Source organism: Gallus gallus, chromosome 6 (genome assembly GCF_016699485.2).
Source record: "Gallus gallus isolate bGalGal1 chromosome 6, bGalGal1.mat.broiler.GRCg7b, whole genome shotgun sequence".
In the NCBI taxonomy this organism is placed as follows: Eukaryota; Metazoa; Chordata; class Aves; order Galliformes; family Phasianidae; genus Gallus; species Gallus gallus.
Genome location: NC_052537.1, coordinates 2,102,517 through 2,125,540, shown reverse-complemented (window position 1 = coordinate 2,125,540; position 23,024 = coordinate 2,102,517). Strand labels below are relative to the sequence as shown.

The window sequence follows — 23,024 nt, the reverse complement described above, 5'->3', positions numbered from 1 at the left end:
AGGGTTTTAAGTTACATACTAACTGTGGTAATTTGGAACCACAATGGTAATGAAATAATACAAATATTCGCCTTGTGTGATGTACAGTTACAAAGCACAATGAAAGTTACAGCATAGAAACAGATAACCTATTACCCCAGGACTTAATCTTTTGTATCCGTGACATTAAGCAAGGCGTATCACTGAAGAGAAAATCCTGTATGTGGATGAATAAGGGGAATTTTTTTTCTGCAAATATTCCCTCAAAAACCTCAGCTATGTGATAAAGCAGTGGGATTCATTAATTTAGCATGCATTTATAATTCCCTAACCACAATCCTCTCTCCAAGGACTAATACTAGTGTTCCAAACCTTTAAGCATCTTCAAGTGGTGACTTTTTTTCTAGTCATAACATGCCACAAATATATTTCCTTAGCTTCAATACACACAACATTTTTGTACCTACTGCATATAGGTATTATATGTAGGTCAAACTAAAAGTAATGCCTCCTATTTATTTCCACAGAAACTACAACAGATACACAAAGCAGAATAACACTGTTTGATAGAGCAAGTTCTCAGCTATAAAACATCCTTTTTTTTCAACATAGCCACCACCACTAGCTACACATTTTCACCAGTGATGAATAAGAGCCTGCATGCCGCACTCATATAAATCTGCATGAGAGGGGGTCACCCACTGTCACTGTCACCACCGCTGAAACGCAGCACCCACTGTCTTACTGTGCTCACATCCACTGCTTGGTCCCCACAAATGTCCAGCAAGCTTCAATGTCGCTGCAAGCCATTGTTTCCACATAGAGGAACTGAGTGACACACCTTTGCTTCGTACGCACTTCCATGTCAGATGCCATTCTGTCAGACTGCCCCTCTGCTGCCATCTGTCACATGGCAACAACACGTAACGGAATATTGTCAGGAAGGTTCAACATCTCCTACCATTCCACTGACATCTGCTTTCAATTTCATGGGCCAAAATAATAAAATAGGAGGCATTACCTTTAGAGCACCCTCATATTTATAGACAGACTGCAAGAGTACACAGATAGTGCCACTAACTTACAGTAAAAATCACTTTAAAATGTAAATGTTCTTCCCCTGTCAATGCTAAGTACCACAAAGAAGTTAAGTGCAAGACATAACTCAAATACAGAGGTGTGTACAATATCTATGGCATAGATAAATCATAAGACTTTAAATGAGGAGATACCACTGCATCAGCTGGTCTGACATCGTCTAATCAATTTATACTTTAAGAGAGACCAGGACCTCACATTTAGCTCAGTAATATCTCCCAGAAAGCATCTACTTCTTCATTTGACTGTTTTAGCAGAAATTTATATTCATTATACTAATCTATTCCACTCACATTTAATAAGCACAAAATACAAGATGCAAAAAGCGACATTTTTTTAAACCACGAAGAGTTATTTGCATGAATAACTCCAGTTTACTTTTACTGTGCTGACAATTTCTGTATACTTTTTCTAAGTAGGTGAATAAAATGCATCACAAGCAACTATGAAGAAACACTCAACAGACAAGAGTTCTTGACATTTTACCTGGATTTAACAGAAAGGTCATCCTGAAGGGTTTGGCTGGACAGGGAACAGGCAGTTACCTGGCCTGCTTGAAGTTCACAAACAAAACAATTCCTAAACCAAGAATTATCTATGGGAATTACTCAACTAGTAAATAGAATAAAAATATTATATTCAGGTCATTTCAAACTAACTACAGATGACTGTTGACAGCAACAGTAAAAAAGATAAATTATAAATTGGTTTTCAAAAAACTCTTCTGGATAAGTATACTGTTTTTCCTTCAAAACAGAATGTGAACCACAATATTTAGGATCCATATCTTGGGAAATATCTGATGCCACGAATAAACACAGCAGATGATCAGCAAGCTCTCATCAAAACCAAAATCCTCAGCTTGCTCAAAACCATAACTCAGATGAAAACCCAGCAGTCGTAGCCATGTAGGCCAGGAAACAACAACAGTAATTGCATTTATTATTTACGGAAAGGGATAGCAAAGTGTCTTGCAGCAGGTACCTGAAGCCCCAAGGGAGGAGGCAATGTGTTCTACAGCCCTCTGGCGCAGAGTCTTTTTACCTCAGCAAATGCACCACTTTGTATCGCTGACATATGTGAGCAGTCTGCAAAAAGTCTGTTGGGGAAACAGTCACTGCAAGTCCTCCTGTTTTTCTGATACCTTAAATATTTTATTTTAGTCCCTAACTAAAATATATACATGATGAGCAAGATAAAGCAAATTCTCGAACAGTCAGTCTGTCTCTTCTTTTTGGATAAGCGATCCCTGACTTAAAACACATGAGAGAAGCTGATCACCACTTCCCAGGATGGCTCTTCTTTAAAATGATGTCTTGTTAACATAATATTACATGTGCAGACAGTGATAGAACAAGGGGGAATGGCTTTAAACTAAAAGAGGGGACATTTAGATTGAATGTTAGGAGGAAATTATTTACTCAGAGGGTGGTGAGGCAGTGGCCCAGGCTGCCCAGAGAAGCTGTGGATGCCCCATCACTGTAGGTGTTCAAGGCCAGGTTGGATGAGGCTTTGGGCAGCCTGATCTGGTGGGTGGCCACCCGGCCCACAGCAGGGGGCTGGAATTTGATAATCATAAAGGTCCCTTCCAACACAAGCCATTCTGTGATTCTATGATAATTCTTTTCTGTTTTCCAACAGAACTAGAACATGTAACTTGTACTCGTGTCTGTTCCAGTCCTTTCACTACTAACTTAGGACACCACTTGGGCAATTTCAACCTAATTTTACAGAGTTAAGACTTCTGAATCATTAATCATTAGTAGGCAACTGTGCCAAATAGAGACAGTTACATTCTTGCGGGAAGTCAGTTTCATCTCAGCGTGTATTTATCCTTCAAGTCAGGAACCAGCCAAGCATCTCCCTGTGTCCATTTAGCAGACGTTGGGCATGTTAGCTGCAAGAAACAAAGTGAGAAGAAGGATTAGAAGAGTATCAGGTACAAGCTCATAGGAAATCATATTCTAGTAGATTAGATATCTTACTTGTAAATTTCTTATATAAATCTCCCTTAGCAATTATTCTGACTTAATTTTGGTATAATTTATATTATACCAATATTTTTTTTTCCTGTTCCTGGACTTTCTGCAAAAGTGCCTTCTAAATAATGTTCTGCAGGACCGTAAACACATTTTCTTATGTCTTGTCCCAGTCATATAATGAAGGTCAGTCCTCAGTAATGAAAACAGAGGATTCAATAGCTAGAGTTTGGTAGAAGTAAGAAAAAAGATAGGTACTGGCAAAAAAGAGCTGTACAGAAGCGGTCCATTGCTCCCCCTTCCAGCTCCTTCCAGTCTGCCAGCCTTGTCACCCACTGCCAAGACTTGATAACATTTTATGTGGTGTCCTTCAACCCTTTTCTGTAACAAGCTCATGGTTAGTTTTACTGGTTTGCCCTTAATTGGTACCATATTTCACCATCTCCAAAGAGGGTAACATTTCATCAGGCAATGAAATAAAATGACTGAATCTCCCTCCCCTATTTAACCACCACCTTGATTTCTTTGGAGCACTTCTTTACTCAGAGCAAGAGAGAAGCAAGGGTCCACGATGTGAATAAAAACTTGTCTTCTCTCTTCTTTACTTCTTCTTTAAATCTCATTTTTATTTTTGTAATTCTCCCTTTTCCTCAGGTTATTTAAGATGATAGCAGCCTCTTCTCATGTGCGCTGCAGAACTAAAACTATTTTCAGAAGCAGTAGACTCAAGGAGTGAGAAATAACATCTATAAAACTTGTCCAGTTGGGTTACCTGATCTGTGTAATTCTTCAAGACATCTATTATTACAGACTTACTGGACTTCCTCATTCTCCTTGAACATCGCCTGCTTGCTATCTTTTATCTTGATAAGAAAAGCAACAGTATAGCCTTAGCAGGATTTTTTCTCTCCCCCCTTGAGATGTGTATCCTTATAGATTGTACTTTGTGATCCTCTCGACTCAGAAGTGTTCTCTGAGTAAATGCTATTGAATCTTGTCACTACAATGCTACTCCCCTACCATATGTATTTTCTGCACAGATCATGGCCCTTTTCTCACTTCTCGCACAAAAGCATGGTGAGATTGAATGCATGGAAGGGCCATGACATCTCCCTTAACAGGTATTGTGTTCCCTTTCTTTTAGCCCATGGAAGGCTACAACAACCTCAGCTGACAAAGGACAGAGAGAAAATGTGTTTCAGAATAAAGTGACAATGCAGCAAATAGAACTCACATGTGAGAGGAAGGACGGATTGCAGCAGGAAGGCGAGAGCTCTGTGTGAAGCCTGAGGTCAGTGTGCATGGCCATAAAGGCACCTGCTGGCTTTCTGACCCACCTACCCGAGACACTGAGAGGAACAGAGGAGGCAGAGGAATCTCCTGGTCTCAGTGCACCAGCACGTGGGTGGAGAGAAGCTGAGCAAGCTAAAGAGGCTAACTAGCCTAAATACACGCTTCTGTGAGTCCTGTCGGGAAAAAGAATGCTCACAGCCACAACACGTTGATCCTTTGAATCGCTAAGCAGAAAACAAACTAAAAACCCAAGTGGTTCTATCTCCGTTCAGTACATCCAAATTCATTTGCTTGTATTGCTATCACTTAGATGAATTTTTCCTCAAAAAATACATCACAGTTTTAGGAAAACTGTTAGCTCTGCAGCTGCAATAAGGCAATGAATGAGACAGGCCCTTGCAGATGTTCGGACCACCTGCACTTGCCTCAGTCATGTTTTCTTGTGGTGCTAACAATGTGCAGGGCATAGCTTTGTCTCCCTACTGACACGGTCATTTCAGATGTAAAATCCTGGAAGGAAGACAAGAGACCAGGGAAAGTGGGAAGGAAATAGAAAACGCCACCTGACAAAATTCTCTAGTCCATGACAAAACATGCAAAGGTTGTGATTGCCACCAGCATGGCCAGAGTGCCTTGGAAACTAACTCCTGGGTTGCTCTTGTAACCTGGTGGAAGGGAGGTTATCATGCCTGCAGCATTTAGTCATTGATTTGGTTTGGTTTTGCAGCCTTCTCCCCAAGAAGGCATAAATTTATCTGGGCACATGTTTTTGTGTACTTTGATAGGAAAAAAAGTTGTCTGGCATCTGTCCTGCTAGTCAAGCTCAAAGACTACCAGAGAAGGAGCTGACAAAGATGAATGGATGTCTAGAATAATTAAAGAAGCCAGATTTCTTTTGCAAGTCATCATAAAACTGGTTAATAAAGGATATAAGAATGTTTCTCTCTAAAATGTATGTCACTTCAATACTTAGAGCTAACCTGCTGAATTGTCACGAGTTTCATATATTCTTCTGTCTACTACTATGAGGCTGATGAGCCTTTTAATGCAAACTTTTCTCATCAGCACACTGATTTCTCAATCATCCTCCTCCTGGCTTATTAAATGGTCGAAAATATTCCATCTCTGTTTAACCAACCAAAAGCACTTTATTAGAAACCACTCCCCTACCAAGAAGTTTCACCAAATCTAAAAATGGGCTTTTGATGGCAATTTGTCTGGTTATTGATGAAATTCCATTTTAATTCCTACCCTCCCTCCCCCACCCGAGGATGCTGGACTCTTCAGATTCTGGATCCCAGAGCAGTCTAATCGAGGGATGTGGGAACAGTGTTAGAAGCATAAATACAGGGGCATCCTGCAGGACCAAAAGGAGGTGACGGGCAGCCCTGAGCAGCAGACAGCTGAGGGAGGCCAGGCTGGGGCTTCCTGTAGCTCCGAGTGAAGCTGTATTTTCAGGTATCAGTTGTTTGACTTTTCTTTCCAGATATTTTTCAGGTCCTCAAAACATTGAGCAGCTGCTCAGTGAAAGCCAAATTTCCCAACAGTTTCCCGTGTCACAAGCCCAAAGCAGAAGCAGACAGAAATCACCTGGCACACTGCAGGGGAAGCAGATTCTGCTCCATGGTCAGTTAAATGAGAGCAGCTCACCGTTTCCCGAATGGTTAGGAAGAATGAATATGGATTGTTACCACTCTCAGATAAAAAAATACTAGGTCATTCACTTCTGGTTTTATCTTGTGATGCTTTCCTCTGAGAGAGATGACTACAGTGCAAAGAGAAAAATCAGAATAGTTTTACTAACAAGGTATTCTGGTGTTTGATGCATTAATTAAAAGGTAACAATGGTTACTAAAACAAATGCACTTTCAATTATATGACTTTCCAAAATTACACCGCTGTCTTAGATGTTTTTGTGTTGTAACTGCTACTGCTTACACGTTACATAAAATGAATAGAAGGGAAACCGGTTAGTACATTTTATAGCAGCCATTAAATACCATTGAATTCTCTATAATCCTTTAGAAAACCAGAGAAATACCAGTAAAGTATATTTCAGTAGTGATTAGAGTGTTTAGGCGATCATTAGAGACACTGTACAGATTGATAGCACAAATACACCTGGGATTCTTCAGAACTGAAACTTTTCCCTTGACTTCAAATTGTTCTATATATTACAAAACTTTGCAATGTTCTGTTTGTTAGTATTTAGCCACCACAGAATGGAAAAGAACAAAACATGGTTTAAGTAGTACTGTCAAATAATAGGTACTAAAACCAACTTGCTACGGGAGACAAAGCAAACAAATCTTACCCTTCTCTCTCTATATATGATCAACGTCTCAAATACCACAGTTATGTGACCTCTTAGGAAATGCATAAAACAGCACCACCAGGGCTTCTTTCTTGGAGCTTATTGTTTTGGGCACCACAGGCAGACAGAAGTACAGCTATGTGCTTTAATTAGGCCACAACTTGATTAGCTTTGCACACTGGGGATCCCTCCCAGCACTGACCAGAGCAGTGCAGTGAGTGCTCCGTGTACCGGTCCCCTCCCAGCACCTGACCCAGCCATGGGCTGCCCAGGGCCCAGCAGGGCTGGGCAGGGAGCAACAGAGGAGCACGGCCCACCTGTACTCTGGCAGCCAGCAAGCCCTGGCCCCTTTACCTGCTGCATCTCAAGGTGCTCCTCTAACACTGTTTTAAAGTCGTGCATGCTGGGAAATCCAGCTCATCTGAAGGCTACCTTGCATAAAGATCCTACACAGCAACAGGAACCTGATCTAGAGCATATACCATCACCCTAGGAAAAGAAAAATGGAAGTCGTTAGGCCCATTTATAAGACCACTACAGTTATGTTTGCAGACTGGACTAGTATCGCTTCCACAACCACTGAAATAAATAAAATAAATATCAGTGTCTTGTTAAAGGTAATTAAAAATGCACTTGATTTTGTTTTGTTTTGTGAGCGGGAAGAAATAGCAAAAGATGTAAAATCTCTTTCTCTTTTAGAATCAGACCAGATGTGAGGATGTTTCCAAACAGTGGTAGGAGAGCTTTGTTTTACATCCAAGTGTTCCACTTTGATTTTCTTTCTGCTGTTGCTTCTTCCTTTCCCTGCTACAGATTTCTCATTTTTCTCCCATTTAAAGTGACACTCGAAGTGCTAGATTTTGCAATGCTAAACCATGTTTGATCTTGCAGGAGTGCTGCCTTCTGCCGCAGTGAAATTCTGAGAAGTCAAGCTGCAGCCGTGAAATACTTCATGTCATCAGGAAGATGTCTTCTATCAGAATATCTGAGAAGAGTAATGCTCAGCATGTTCAAATCATCCTTTTATTTGACTGTTCAAACATAACTATAAAAGACTTATATTCAGCACTTCCATCTCATATAGCATCACATTGGCATGGTAACAACAGTAAACAGAGTAATGATCCTCCTCCTGTGATCACAGAGCTCTGCCAAAGCCAACGATTTGAAATGACCATATGCATTCCAAATCAGCAGATTTTCAAAAGACATAATAGCAACCAGTGCAGGATGTCAAAACGTGCTTAGCTGCCCTGGCACATTCACAAAAAGAGCACAAGCACTTTGCAATTGGTTTGAGACCACAAGATAAATACATTTTAATATGCTCTGGTGTGTTTCACTCATTAAGTTTACTTTACCTTCCTCCATCACCCCATTCAGATGTGGACAGCCCATAGGGACAGCCTGCACTGTGACATTTGCTCTCTGAGACCCATACCTTGTGTGTGCATGCTGAGCCCCACTCACACAGACCCACACCTGTACTGTGCCATGAGCTCTGCAGCTGCATTTCTGTGGCAGAAGAGCCTTCTCTATCATGCTCTCCCCTCTCCTTTGTGCAGCCTTTCCTTTATTGTCTTAGCTGCAGAATTTCAGAAGAAGCTGCAGAATCTTCTACAAGTACTCTGCAACTACGCAACCTCCCTGGAAATGCCTGTCTTCTCCATTTCTTTTTCTTGAAGCAAAGAATGATGTACTTGGAATACTACATATAATTTAGTCTGAGCAAAATATAGCGTGTACCATGATGTGAGCCTTGATTTGTTTTCTTTGTCAGTCTATTACCTCAATCAACGTAGCTGGAGAAGGTACAAGAGTAAATCGAGTTGTGGAAATGATCCTTGAATTAAGTCGGGAAGGAAGAGAATTCACAGCATTGTCATTTGGGCACATACAAGAAACTGAATTATTATGCTAGGCCTTTCTAATAAACCTCTGTATTAGGAAGGTCTGATTTCTTGTACTTCATTTCAAGAACACATTATTATCTATCAACAGGCAAAACAAACAAACAAAACCCTGTGACTACCTACATTATCTACACTGCAGCTGGATTCTGGAGGGCACTGTGAATAGAAAATGGTAAGCTGACAGACATAATACATGAAAGGAATTAAAGGCAACACCTGGTAGTAAACGTGTATTTTACAGCTACTTTCTGGTCTACTCCGGATAGTGCTGCTGTTTGAATTCACAATCTAAGGAAAAATCCAGAGCTTGCATCATATCCCATGATGGGAATGTGGTTGTTTTTGTTGTCCATACCTCATTCCCATTACCTGTCAGGAGCAACAGGGCACAGTTTTGTGCACTCACTGGAGTCACTGCTACCAAAACAGGAGGTAACTGCAGGTAAGTTTGGAGGAGGACTAAAACAGTTCCATTTAGCTGTAGCATGGCTTGTCCCTAGAGCCATGGAGACACTGGGTTTCTACATGGTATCTCTGCTAGATGCAATTGGAAAACGAGGTTTCCAGTTCCGTGTTTTATTTAATATGTATATATACATTCACAGGCACATACATAAACTCAGGCCAAAAGTAATATTACTAGACAATCCATTTAAACTGCTCGCAGAATAACAGGTCAGTTCAGGCAGCGCTTCCTTTTCACTTCTGCTGGGATCCCTCTGTCAATCTCTAATGCTCCTCTGGGGGATTTTCACCACAAGCCTCTTCACTGCCCCCACATACCTGCTCCCATGGAGGCCAGTGCTGGTGCCTGGCATGCAGGTGCGCCTCCCTCTCATTCTAACCTTATTATGGACGGAGATCTGAAATCCTGATCATTACAGAGAAGCAGCAGACAGTACTATCTGCCATAAGTTCCTTCATTTGTCCTAGGCTCTACCATACTCCTCCTTTCAAAAGTAGCCTTCTCTCAGAATATTCCCCAGCCACCTCAGCTGTCCCCCAGCATCTCTCTGCAGCAAGGAAATAAGGGTGCTTCTCACCCAAGCACTGCTTGCTGAGTGCAGCTGGAGCAGCCTTGTGCTTCTCACAAGGTTCCAAACAGCACCATTTCTACATGTCTTATGAGGATGAAGAGGTGCCCTCTCAGATGGTTCATTTAACGCCACTTGTAGGCCACTGCCCACAGCCCAAGCAGAGCCAGGGATCAGCCCCGCAGTTTGGCAGCCCGCTGTGGACCACAGCTCACCTTCATGGGACTGGAAGGAGGTGAGTAACACTGCTCTCACTGCAGACTGCAGAGAGGTTAAAGAAGTGCTCCTATGCATTTTGTGAGAACACAACAAAGGGCAACAAAGCTGGTGAGGGGTCTGGAGCACAGGCCTTATGAAGAGCGGCTGAAGGAGCTGGGATTGTTCAGTCTGGAGAAGAGGAGGCTCAGGGGAGACCTCATTGCTCTCTATAACTACCTGAAAGGAAGTTGTAGTGAGCTGGGGGTCAGCCTCTTCTCTCGTGTGACAGTGATAGGACTAGAGGGAATGGCTTCAAGCTGCGCCAGGGAAGATTCAGACTGGACATTAGGAAATACTACTTCTCTGAAAGGGTGGTCAGGCACTGGAATGGGCTGTCCAGAGAGGTGATGGAGTCACTGAGCCTGGTGGTGTTCAAGGAGCGTTTGGATGTTGTGTTGAGGGACATGGTTTAGTGAGAACCATTGGTGATGGGCGAATGGTTGGACTGGATGATCCTGTGGGTCTTTTCCAACCTTAGCGATTCTATGATTCTATGATTCTATAAACGCTATGGAAAGGTAAATTTGAAAAGCAAAGCTGTCTGCTAAGCCCAAAGTTGCCTAAACTTGTTCATGGATAGTTCTCGTGTAAGCCCTGCAGCACCCTTCCAAAGGCTGTATGGTACATGCTATTGATAATATATATCTTTACTTCGCTCTAGTGGTTCGTACAGGATGTCCATGCCATAGAAGCTCCTTTTCCAGGCGACCCTCTTGGGAAGCACTATAAGGAGCCTGTTGCATCTCTCTGCAACACATGGTTCAGTTTGGATATTTGTCAAAATTTCTTCTCAGAAAGAGTGGTGAGGCACTGGCACAGGCTGCCCAGGAAGGTGGTGGAGTCACCATCCCTGGAGGTGTTCAAGAAACATGGAGATTTGGTACTTGGGGACATGGCTAGTGGACATGATGGTGATGGGTTGATGGTTGGACTTGATCTTAGAGGTCTTTTCCAACCTTAATGATTCTTTAATTCTGTAATTCAGCAGCCTGCCCTGCCACCTCCCAGTGATTCAGAGCTGTGTGTGTGTGTCAGAGAGAAGGCAGGTCTGGTGGCTCTTCCCACTCCCACAGCTGAGTGTCTGCAGAGCACACTGTGGTGTTCTGTACTGAAGCTGGCACACAAACTGCTGTGAGAGGAAGATGAGGAATTAAGTTCCCTTCTAGTCTCCTTGCCTTCTTCCTTCCTCTTTTCTATCCACTGTCCCTTTTCTTTACTTGGTTTGCATTAATTTTTCTCTTCCAGAAGTACAAATAACATCATTATTTGTCCATTTCTTTTCTAATTCTATGAATAGCAGATTGGTTTCATCAAGACAAGAACACGGTAGGGGTAAGGAAGGCTTGCTTACTTCTAAATAGCCTCCGATGGATACAATTTCTGGTTGGCTCAGCAGGGATGGGGGGATGTGAGTACCACAAAAGCCATCAGTTCCCATCTCTGAGATGCTGCCACCAGGACGTGCCACAGCCCTCACTCTGCTCCTGGTGCACAGCCAACCCCAGCAGCCTGTGCCTTTAAGGAACGTGGCAGGGGACATTTCAAACGTGTGGTTTGACCTTGTGCAAGAACAAAGGTCAGAGAGGTAATATGTAATAATTTAAGAGATTTTTCTTTTCAAGGACCATATGCTGTTTCATAAATCTGTACGTACTAATAAGACTCATATATCACCCAGGGTGTGACGTACATGACAGAATTAACTGAAACCTTTTATTTTAAAAGAGAATTATGCTTCCAAAAGATGCCAGATTCACAGCACTAGTGAGTGATAACCTCCGTTTGCCTGTGCTAAAGGAATTATATAGCTAGCGGTATGCTTCTCATTACTATTTCATCAAATCCTTTAGCTCTGACCTGTAAGAAACAGCTCTGAAGGTGAACGCTGGGTTTTATCTCCACATCTGTTCTTCATAAACAGAGGGTGCGGCAGGGATGCTGGCAATGGGAGGAAGGAGGCTACAAGGCAAGGGCCTGCTTTGAGGTGTGGCAGCTGACCAGCCTGAGCTGGATGCATCTCAAAATCTTCATACCAGAGCTTGCCCCTCCAAATGACCTTTGAATGTCACCACCTTCACTACACGCACATAAGGAGCAGAAAACTTGCTTACATCTAACTAATTGCTCTGGCAACTGTAAATATGTAGGTTTCCTCTTCTTCCCCTTTAATTGCTGCTGAGATGAATTTACAGGCAGAATAAAATAGGAGAAAATACTGGCAACGTAAACCTCGTGCATATTGCCATTTCATTTCACCAGAATCATTTTTTTTTCCTAAAGTAAACCTTTCTGAAATCGTTCTTCCAATGAGTCAATTACAAATATGTAAATACATAAAATTCACATTGTACTATACAATGTATTTTGTTTTTATGGTTACAAGTAAAATATACTTCAGCACAGATCTTCCACAGATGATTCTGTGGATTGCTCTGTGAGTACTAAATGTGTAATGTGCCACTCCCAAGAGCCTTAGGAAAATGCACCTTATTTTTGTTACTTCGCATACAGAATTCTGTATAATTGAGCACATCTACGCAATTACAGTCCCTTTCTAAAGAAGACATCAAAATCATTGTGTTGTTTCAATCACCATAGCAATGCCCGTTCTGGAACTCCTGATAAGTGAAAGACGAGGTTACGACTTCCTACCTGATATCACGGTGCTATCAGTCTGAAGTGGTGGGACCTGACCCTGCATCTGCTAACAGCAGAATGGATGCACACACACTGAGAACTCCCGTTGATGCCTGCGTATTGAATTGCCACAGACAGCTACGTGATTTACCCTATTATCCTTTGATTTATTGCCTTTGTGTTAACTATCATGCATGCAGCTTACATCTTTCCAGAGTATTAACAGTGATGATGGCACTGCCCCCACCAAAAAGAGAGGGGTCTTTATAATGCAGATAAGAGCACCCAGCAATACCTGATGCCAACAGTGCAGGCCGTGATTCAGTTTGAGGGCAGCACCATTGCAAGGTGAGGTGCCGCGCTGCACTCTGCCATATGGTGGCTGCAAATGGCTTCACTGAGCGGCCCACCTGAAAGTGGGTGGCAATGCCTCCAGGTCCCCATCCCTGCAGTGACGAGGACAGGCTGCAGCGAGGGCAGAACCAGTGGAAGTACTGGGGGGAGCACCAGCATCAAAGTGTGCAGCTGTTAAGAATTCATGAGCAGCCATTGGTACTGAATCAATGTGAAAGTGCATAGGCCATCATTTCCATGCTTCTTAATGCTCTGCTTGTTTTTAATGCTGTTTTTAAAAGAAGCTTGGATATTCATTTTGTTGACCCGTTGTTTTGTTTTATAGCCTATTGACATTATACAGAGAGATTGCAGATGAAGTAAGTCAGAAACGCATATCAGCCCATAGATTTTTGCAATCAAAGTGACTTCTGATTCTACAGCGCTGATAAAGTTAAAAAAACTTCCAGGCAGCAGCAATGCCTATTGCTCTTTCTCTTTTCTTAGTCTTAAGGATTTGAGCTGATGTGGGATCACCACGGCAGTCAGGGATGAATGATGTCAGGGAAAGCACTGCCCCACACTGTGAGCAAGTGGGAGCCCACGGACAGTGCAGCAGAGCTGTTAGCTGCACAAGGGGTGCCTCTCATATCTCATATCTCATATGGAGATTAGAAAGGCAAGTGGCAGTTAATGCAGACTAAGCACCGGGCTTATGATTTTAAGTGTGAGTGACTATTATTCACATTGATATGCAGGTCATCACCAGCATAAACTGGTCAGGATTTGGATTTCAGTAAGTCATAGAGCACAGTTCCATTTATTCAGCCAATTGGCCACATGTGATTAGTTTAACTACTTCTATCTGAAATAGGATTTCAAAACAACCACTTATAGCACCAGGGGCTAAAAGGAGAAACTGACTCAGGATGTACTCCTGCCTGTCCCCATACGGCCTCACTCTTCCTACCCACTCCTTGGGATGCTCTTGCTGCTCCCATCCCTGCAGGTGCTCAGTGACAGCTTCAGCCCTCTGAACCTCTCCCTAGGCCCTCACAGTACAGATCTCTCACTTTTGGCTAGATGAGGCCTCCGGAGCTTTCCTCCAAGGCAAGGAGAAGCTGCAGTAGGAAGCAAGTAGACTGTTAAACACAACTGAAAAAAATGTACAAGGGAAAAGGAGTCAAGAACATGAAGGAACCAATGGCACACTTTTGCTGCTTGCCTTGGGATCTCATCAAAACATGTTCTTAATTCTGGTTGGAGCCTGCCTGACTTGCTTCTCACACAGCAATCCTTTTCAAATGGAGCACAGGGAGCCAGCTCCGTGCACTGAGATCTGCACACAGCTCAGGCAGCACCAGGCGGAGGCTGCCGGGAGGACCCAGGTGCAGAAGGCATCCCAAGAAGGCCAGAAGAACGCTGCCAGTGACTTGCCAGGATGGGAACATTCACTTCTTTTGCAAAGAATTTATTGTGAGTATCACATTTTCAGCCCCAGGGTTATCTTTACCTGGAACCCATGATAAATTCAGACTGAATAGAAACAGATGCATTCCCAGCGCTGGAACTACGAGCTCAGTGTTGAGGATGCAAACCAAGGCAGTACTAATCATAGAATCATAGAATCATAGAATCACAAGGTTGGAAACGACCTGCAAGATCATCTAGTCCAACCGCCTTCCCATTCCAATTGGTACCACAAGCTACTATACCAAACCTCGTAGCTCCTCATCCAGACGCCTCTTGAACACTGCCAGGGACGGCGACTCCACCACCTCCCTGGGCAGCCATTCCAGTGCCTGACCACCCTCTGAGAGAAAAAGTTTCTCCTAATGTCTAACCTAAACCTCCTCTGGTACAACTTCTGGCCATTTCCTCGGGTCCTGTTATTTGCCTGGGAGAAGAGGCCAAACCCTTCCTCATCACAACCTCCCTTCAGGAAGTTGTAGAGTGCAATGAGGTCTCCCCTGAGCCTCCTCTTCTCTAGACTGAACAATCCCAGCTCCTTCAGCCATTCCTCATAAGGCCTGTGCTCCAGACCCCTCACCAGTTTTGTTGCCCTCCTCTGGACACGCTCCAGGGCCTCAATGTCTTTCTTACAGTGAGGGGCCCAAAACTGAACACAGTACTTGAGGTGCGGCCTCACCAGTGCCAAGTACAGGGGGACAATTACTTCCCTGCTCCTGCTGGCCACACTATTTCTAATGCAGGCCAGGATGCCATCACTGAGCCTGTGGTCTCAGGGTCACAAGTGAAGGTAGCATAAACAATTCAGGAATGCTACTAGACATTAAATGCCTCTTGATTTATTTTCCTGTGCACTGCTTTGTCTTTCTGAATATTTTAAATACTTCTCTTTTATCTTTCATTTTGATAGAAGAAAATGTTGAGAAAGAGGTAGAAGCCAAGGTCCCCTGTGGCAAGAAGACACTGAGTTTAGGCTGTCCTTTCTATTTGGACCATAACACAGAGCTCTCAGCTCCCCCAGCCTCGTTGGAAAGCCTGCTGCCACCTGCAGGGAGGCACCGTGGCTCTCCTTCCAGCTGACCCCCTCCCAGATCCCACGTGCTCTCCTGGGGTGCTTTCACGGTCCCTTCCCTCCCCTTAGGTAGGCTTGTGAAGACAGCAAGAACCTGGGCTTTGCAAAGCCATCAGTGATCAGTAAAGAGAAATGAGAGAGGGAGATTTGTTAGCTCTTGTGCTCTGTGTTACCAAGTCATCCTGTCGCAGCTTTTTGACCTAAGAAGGAAGCTCTGCAGTCTCCTTTTATTTTCTTCACTCAATGTATCAGTCACGTCTTGAAAGACTAAATTTTAATAAAGTCTAGTGTCTAAAAAAGAAAAGCCTGAATGATAGAGCAAACAGAGGAAAAGACCAAGCTGTTTTTATCCAGAGATGCATCGCAGGTTGTCATGGCAAGGACCACCAGGTGAGCAGAGGCCAGTATGTGGGCAGCTGCCTGGGGGGCAAGAAGGAATGAAAGAGGGAAGTCAGGAGCAGGGTTCTGCTGCCTGGTCCAACAGGAGCACCCCAGGGGGCTCCCCAGGGGACAGCCGTGACCCCAGTACATCTTTGGGTAAGCTGTGTTGTTCTACAAAGTGATTTCTTCCCAGCAAGCCAAATGGTCTTGGGCATGCAAGCTGCACGGTGTGTACCCAAAAGCAAACGGCAGTGCTTCTGCAAGGTAAGTCTCAACAAATGGAAGCTGCAAGGGTCACCTGAGATGGAAGATAGACGCTTCACGGCATGGAAGGCAGTGAAAGATTTCCATGGGAACAGCACAAAGGTGGTGAATTCTATTTCTGTTCACAGCCACGTAAGTTGCTCTTTCTCTTTTTTTTTTCCTTTATTTTTTCTGTTTATTCTGCCTTTCTTTGCTTCAAAGACCACTGCCATGTTCCTTCTGGCAGATGACCAGTTCACTCCATAGCTTTCAATACTTTGGTGGGAAGTCCCAAAGCAGAGGAAATCTACCTGTGGGTTTGATGGTCATCTACATTACATTTACCCTTTGCCTTTAGGAGCACCTGGCTCCTGTGCCATAACAAAATCCCAAATGCCAGTAATGCAGATGACCAGCTGTGCGCTGCCTACAAGGTGGGCTGGGAAGAGGAGGGGAGTGCCGCAGCAGGAACACTGCAGGCATCGGGCTGTGTGCTGACGTGTGGGATTTGATTGCCCTCATTATGGCACTCGGTGTAGCTGACTCTGATTATAGCCGTAATATCACAAAGACCTCTGTAAAACCCAGGGTTTGTTCCTGTGATCTCCTGTGGTGGTAAATTATAGTATGAATACACAATGTGGCAGAAAGTAATAATCTTGAGTAATGTAGCTGATTTTATCGCTCTTTAATTTCATTAAGTGTATTCTTGTCAGGCAAGGGACAGGCTTTGAGCTCCTAGGAGCAGATGCTCATGTCCCAAAGCTAGACCTGAGATACTCATCATGGAGACGGAGGACATTTGCACAGTCTGGACCCAAATGAGGAGTAATGCTGACATTTTTGGTTCTGAATCATTTCTGCTCCAGAACAGATGCATGAGAGAAGACAGGTACAGGCTCATGGTCGGTGCCTTTCCTTTCCTTACAGACTGACACCCAAGGCCAGCAGGGCTCACCTGGTGGTCTCTCTGCAGAGTGGGGCAAGCTGGTGTCAGCAGGAGGGCTTTGTCAGCTGCCTGCAGGGAGGGTGCCCCAAGGACAAGCCCTACTGGGTGTTGCTGCTGACAGCAGGCTGATCCCACAGCAGTAGACACAAGGGAAGCTGAACCACAGCAGAGAAATGTGGGTTCAAACCAAAATGACAGACTCAGCACTGAAGAGACTGAGGTAGGAGGATGTCTTCCCTTCTGTTGACTACAGTGCAAAGAATCCAGGAAAACAATGATGTAAGAGCTACTATTTCTTACGGTAATGAAAGAAGGTTTGTCAAAGATCATCTGTAGGTATGTAGCTTCATCAAATTATTGATAAGCACCTAGGTTCTCTCTTACACACAGAAACAGGAAAAGTCTGTCTAAAAAAAAAAAATGTATATATTAGAATGAAGTGGATCCTCTTTTTATAAAGAACAGCAAAGGACTTCACTCCCAAAGGTGCCTCTGTTTCCTCTGGGTATTGGTATTAGCATTGCACTTTTCATTCTCAGGGCATGCAGAAAAGGTTATTGCATGTTATCCAGTGAGGTGTATCCCAGTGCTGACTAGGCTTACTTCACTCACCAAGCAACTCTTCAGTTCATGTACTAAGCAGGCTGATAAACTCTGTGTTCCTCTTCTTTTTTTTCTTCTTAATTCTATCTTCCAAGTTTACTAAAAACCTCTGAAAGCCTTTGGGAAATTTAACCAAAGGTTTGTGATGAAATGATGGATATGCAAGCTCACGGAATATTTTTTAAGACTTATTTCCTGCCTTTCCCAGCAGAGTCTGCATTGCACCAAGAAGCATAGAGATGTGCTCGCAGGGTGAGATTCCTCAGCTAAGGAAAGGCAGCAGCTCCTCCCTGCCCAAGGGCACATTTCAGAGTAGCCAACCCCAGTGCAACTGGAGATGCTGTTGGTGCTGGAGTTTCTCATTTTTAATGGCTGATCCTGGTGCGACATGCAGAGGAATCCCATGCCCAGGGCTCAGTACAGAACTGAGAATTCAATCGTTGTTCCAGTGGAGCACACAGCTCCTGCTGCTGCTTGCCATCCCTCTCTATGCCTCCATGCTGTTGTGCCTTTCCCTGCCCCCAGAGCCTGCGCCGGGTTCCCTCTTACTGTGACATTTGGTGGACACTGAAGCAAGCTGCTGTGCGCAGTATGATGGGGCAGCAGATGCTGGGGGGTCATTCAGAGGGGTCAGTAAAATAATGATATGGAGACATTTAGTTTGCATCAAGTGCTCTTTTCCATTGCCATGTTCAGAGGCTGGTGGACATACTTGATAAATTATTCACCCGTGATCATGCATTCTCTACTTGGAAGATCCTAGATTAAAAACTGCTTATGGATAGGCATTGAGGTTATAAGCTATTTTATTTCAGATACGGAGTCATCTTGTACATTTTTATATATCACGTAACTATTATATCAGGAAAAAATGGTACTAAATTTGAAGATGGAGGTGACAAAAACTCATTGATGAAGATTCTGAAATGCTAACACACGTATTTTCATCCTGTGACCCCAGTGTGGTGATCCAGTGCAAGCTCAGTTCTGAAAATAATACTGGCTTATACAAAACTGGGAGCCTACAAATATTCGCCATAGAAGCAAAAGGCTTTACCCAGCTAAGTGATTAGAAGATTTCTTTTCCAGAGCTCTTTAATCTAATTTTGATGTGTAACATCCCATTAGTGGGTTCGTAGGGAAGGAAACATTTTAAATATGTAATAACAAATAAATTAGCTTCAGGTTTGACAAGCCATTGACTATACACAAGATAAAGAGTAAAGACTGAGGAGAATGAAAAAAAACATTAGCAAAGCCTAAACTCCTTTATATCTAGCTTAGTTATTACAGCAGTACTGGAGAAGGAAAGCAATAATTATAGTGGTTAATTCCCCTGAGAATAACACAGTGTAGTGAACTAACTTCTCACGTGTATGCAATGTCGCTCTCTACTGGCTGCTGCCCGGAGAGAATGAGGCAAAGCTTATCCACAGAAGTCATCAGGTGGTCTATAAAGCCTCCGTGTTCCCGCGAGCTGACAAACTGGCTCCTTGAAGGACTGATTGCCCAGCAGCATCCAGCTGACTTTCCAGAGAGTTCCTGCATCACCAGCCGTTTTATTACAAAAATTAAACAGAGAAAAACGTAGGCGAAAAACGTAGGTCTTTGGAAATCTTTCCAGGAAACTTTTGCCATTCACTAATAAATACAGTACAGTTCTAATTTCTGCTCCTTGGGTACGAATGTATAATTTATATGAGAACTATGATTGCCATCTGAAGCCTTTGGCATCGTTATTTTAACATTGCAGAAATTACTAGTGTGGAAGAAACCCATGAAAGAAACAGAAGAGGTGGTGTCAATCCCACTTCCCTTAAAGTTTGCTGCCTGTAAGTCTGTTTTCTCCAGTCCCCATGGGGTTCCCTGGTGACTTCTTCACCTCAGTTACCTAAATGTTGTGCCTCTGGAAACCAGGGAAGGACTGCCCTTCTGATGTACGTGTGTGCCCTGCACACAAACGTGTTAGAGATGTGCTTGTGATGGAATGTGCAGGGAGTAAAAGACGAATACTTGCTGTCTTTTTCTGCCACAACTCCAGACACATTCTGTCTTCAGAGCCAAAATGCTAACTGAATCACGAAGTGTGCTCTCAAAAATGAAGATGAAGCCTGACAACAGTGACTGTCCTAAGAGAGGCCTGGGGGCTTACAAACCTGTGCCTGACTACAAAAGAGAAAAAAAATCGCATTCTGGGGCACAGAGAAGAGTGGAAGACGGTTGTCAGTTTCAACACTTGCTAACTTATCTGAATTCGTTTCTCACAGGCTGATATACAGGGGAATATTGCACAGAGGAAATCTCTAACATTTCCACTTGTGCAGTATCCTTTTCAGAACAAGGACCAGAACTGCAAACATGCAGACAGTGTTCAGGACCCTGACCATACCTTGCTATTTCAAGTGACCACACTTGTAGGGGCCTCGTGCAGTTCTTAACAGCCTACTCTCACCTTTTTGCTTTCTATAACTTGGTGGCATCAGCAAACTCTGACATCTTACAAGTCACTCCCCCTTGAGATCATATATAGGCATGTTAAGCAGTACAGACCCCAATGCATGTCTCTGAGACACCTCTCCTGCTTAGTACATAAGCCAACCGTACATTCACACTCTTTCTTTCCAACTTTCAAACGTGTTTTGATCCATCAAAGCACATTCCCTTTCGCTCTATGGCACCTTTGTTTTCAAAACCTTTGAGTTCTTGCTGAGAAACATAGCTGCATGCCTTTTGGAAAACCATATAACAGCTGGGATTTGTGGTGCCTCAGGACTCGATGGAAATGGGATGAAGGCCCTCAGGGCAAAGCAGGGTGCCGGCACGTCATGCCCTGCTTCCCTGTGCCAGATGGCTTCCTGCAGGGAGGGCAGTGGGGTCCCAGACCAGCAGCCTGCAGTGGCAGTAGAAAAATATCCTTGCCTTGGTTTTCAAGACTATCAATTGCAATGCCTCCTTCTGCTAAAAAACAGTTTAAGGACCAGACATGATGTGCCCCCTAAGGGTTAGCTACCATGGAGAAGGCTGCCAAAATGCATCCATTCACACAACTTTACTTCAGATTCCTGCAGATGTGAAGGAGTGGAATTAAAGGACCTGGCGGTGTCAAAGAAATTTTCAGAATATTTGCTTGGTGTCTACCAGCACATTTTCTCAGGCATTTAGAGTATTTAAATGTCAAAAGTAAAATGAACACTGATAGCGGTGAAGCGCGGCCAAAACTCACACTTCTTTTCTTGCTGTTATTTTCATCGACCTAAAGAAAGCAATTGAGAAAAGCCACTCATTTCCTACCGAATGCATGCCTGAACAGCACACATCTGTCTTTGTGAGCCGAACCCGGAACAAAGCTACAATTCCCAACTTGAAATCATCACCAAAAAGCAGAAATTTTAAAGATTTTAAAAGATAACATGAGGGTTAATACTCCCTGGACGCCTCAGAGGGCCCTGATCTTGACTGCGCAGGGGACCAAGGTGACTGGTTTTTGCTGCTTGATTTATTATGGTGTAACTCACGTCTAGGGCAGAGAAGGAAATAAAGGGGCTCCTGCAGATGACAGATAGATGTGGCCTTTCTGAGCAGGGAAGGTTGTCTGTGAGGAAGGAGGACCGAGACAAGATCAAAAGCAACGGTCTTGTCTCAGGAGACAGAAGAGAGTCAGGCTCTGGGAATGATGGAGCTGGTTCAGAAGGGGCCACACAACGTAGCATGCAGAAACTGTCAGCTGCCTGAGGAGCTTGCACCTCTCTGCCTTGACACACTGGGCTGATCTGAAGTGTGATGTGTCTGTACCTTATGAGAGCTGAATAAATGGAAGTGCTGCTCAGGATGAAGGTAACCTCACAGGAGAAATGGACCATTACAGGGAAAGAAGGACAGAAAGCTTAGGTCTGGAAGTCTGTGAGCTGTCCTGGAAGAACACACACTGTACATGTTTGGTTTGAGGACAGTCAAGGGAAACTTGAGAACAGAAAAACACAACAGATTCATAATTTTTAAAAATACCATTTCACTGTGTCCACCTTGTAGAAAGTGAGTTACCTCTATGGTCACGATGCCTTGTTTGGAAACAAGAATCTAGCAACCACAGTTGAAATGATGAGCATGTGGGGCTCCTATCCCCTTCCCCACACTTGGCAGGTGAGGGCAGCCCCATCCTCTCCCACACCCCCAGCCCCATCCCACCCAGTCCCCTACCTGCTCCACAGCCTCGGCACCCTGGCAGGACCTCTGCGGTGCCACAGCTCCTGCAGCAAGATGAATGGGAAGCAATTACAGTGAGCGTGACAGCATTTGTCCCTGTGCCGCTGGTCTCCGCTGAGCATAAGCTAAGACTTTTAACAGCAATTTTTTCCACGCAGGTTTTGCATTTAATTATAGAGTGAGGGCACCGTGTGTTCCAAGAGCAATCATCTTACTGACATGTTATTCTGAAGCCAGCCTTCATTCAGCATGACACATGCTGGTTATGCACTACCAAATAGAGCTATAACGAAGTGAAGCTGGGGAAAAATACGTCGGAATCTGAAGTAATGCCAGCTAAGAAAGCTTATCTCTACCTTATTATTATTATTATATTTAATAAACAATTTTTCATGCCTCCAGAAGAAAGAAACAAGTGAGAGCTTTCTACAGTAGATATAAAAGCCTTGCATAAAAAATGTGTTTACTGAATTACAAGTACTGAACTTTCCATTTTGTTGTACAGAAAAAATAAAAAAAGAAAGAAAAAGAAAAGAAAAAACCAGCTGAAACGAATAGAAAGGTTTATAAGTATGGGAACTTAGAGAGGAACAAAGCCGTCTTAGGCCGAAGACAAGCATATGTTCCAGGTCACAACTTATCTTTGGTCAGGGTCAGCTATTTTGCATAATGGGGACCAGGAGCTCCTGGGCTGAACAGCAGGGCCCATGTGAAGCCCCACTCTTGAAATATCTGAAATATTGCTGCTGAGCTATTTTGAGGGTGGGTTTTTGACACCTTCATCCAACCATCCTTCTTAAAAAGTGTCCTCGGCCACTAGCAGAGGATCAGAGGCTGCAAGTGGAAAGGATCCCAGTTCTTTGCTGGGTCTGTCATATGGGCTGCCCCAGCATGGCTGGTGTGGCTGTGCAGATGTGCCACTGCACTGCATGCAGTCCTTCTGCCAGGCATCACAGCTGCATGGTGTTAGGAGCACGGTGACAGAAGGTCCTGATGCATGACTGAGGGTTGGGCTCTATCTCCTGAAGTGCCTTGGGTTGGAAAGAGTCTGATTGTTGGCAGAGCAGCCATATACAGAGTTACACTGTGTAAAAAAAGCAAGTTGGTTCTCTACTTGGTCCATCTTTTTATCCCTTCAGAGAGCAAAAGAAAGGAAGCAGAAGCAGATCCCAGGTCCTGCTAGCTGCCTTGGGAGCAGCAAGAAGATTCCCAAGCTTTTGCTAAAGTACAGTACTTGCAAAAAAAAATAAAAATCAAATTTTTCA

General features: G+C 43.8%; 1 long non-coding RNA gene across 2 annotated transcripts in view; it reads right to left on the bottom strand.

The window, feature by feature from the left end:
• Positions 1 to 724: 724 nt before the first annotated feature.
• The window catches only part of LOC107053614, a 317,001-nt gene continuing 294,701 nt past the window's right edge, over positions 725 to 23,024 (bottom strand). For both annotated transcript variants that reach the window (XR_006939633.1, XR_005860929.2), the window contains one exon: positions 725 to 2,974. This is a non-coding gene — a long non-coding RNA (uncharacterized LOC107053614). The remainder of the gene's footprint in view (positions 2,975 to 23,024) is intronic.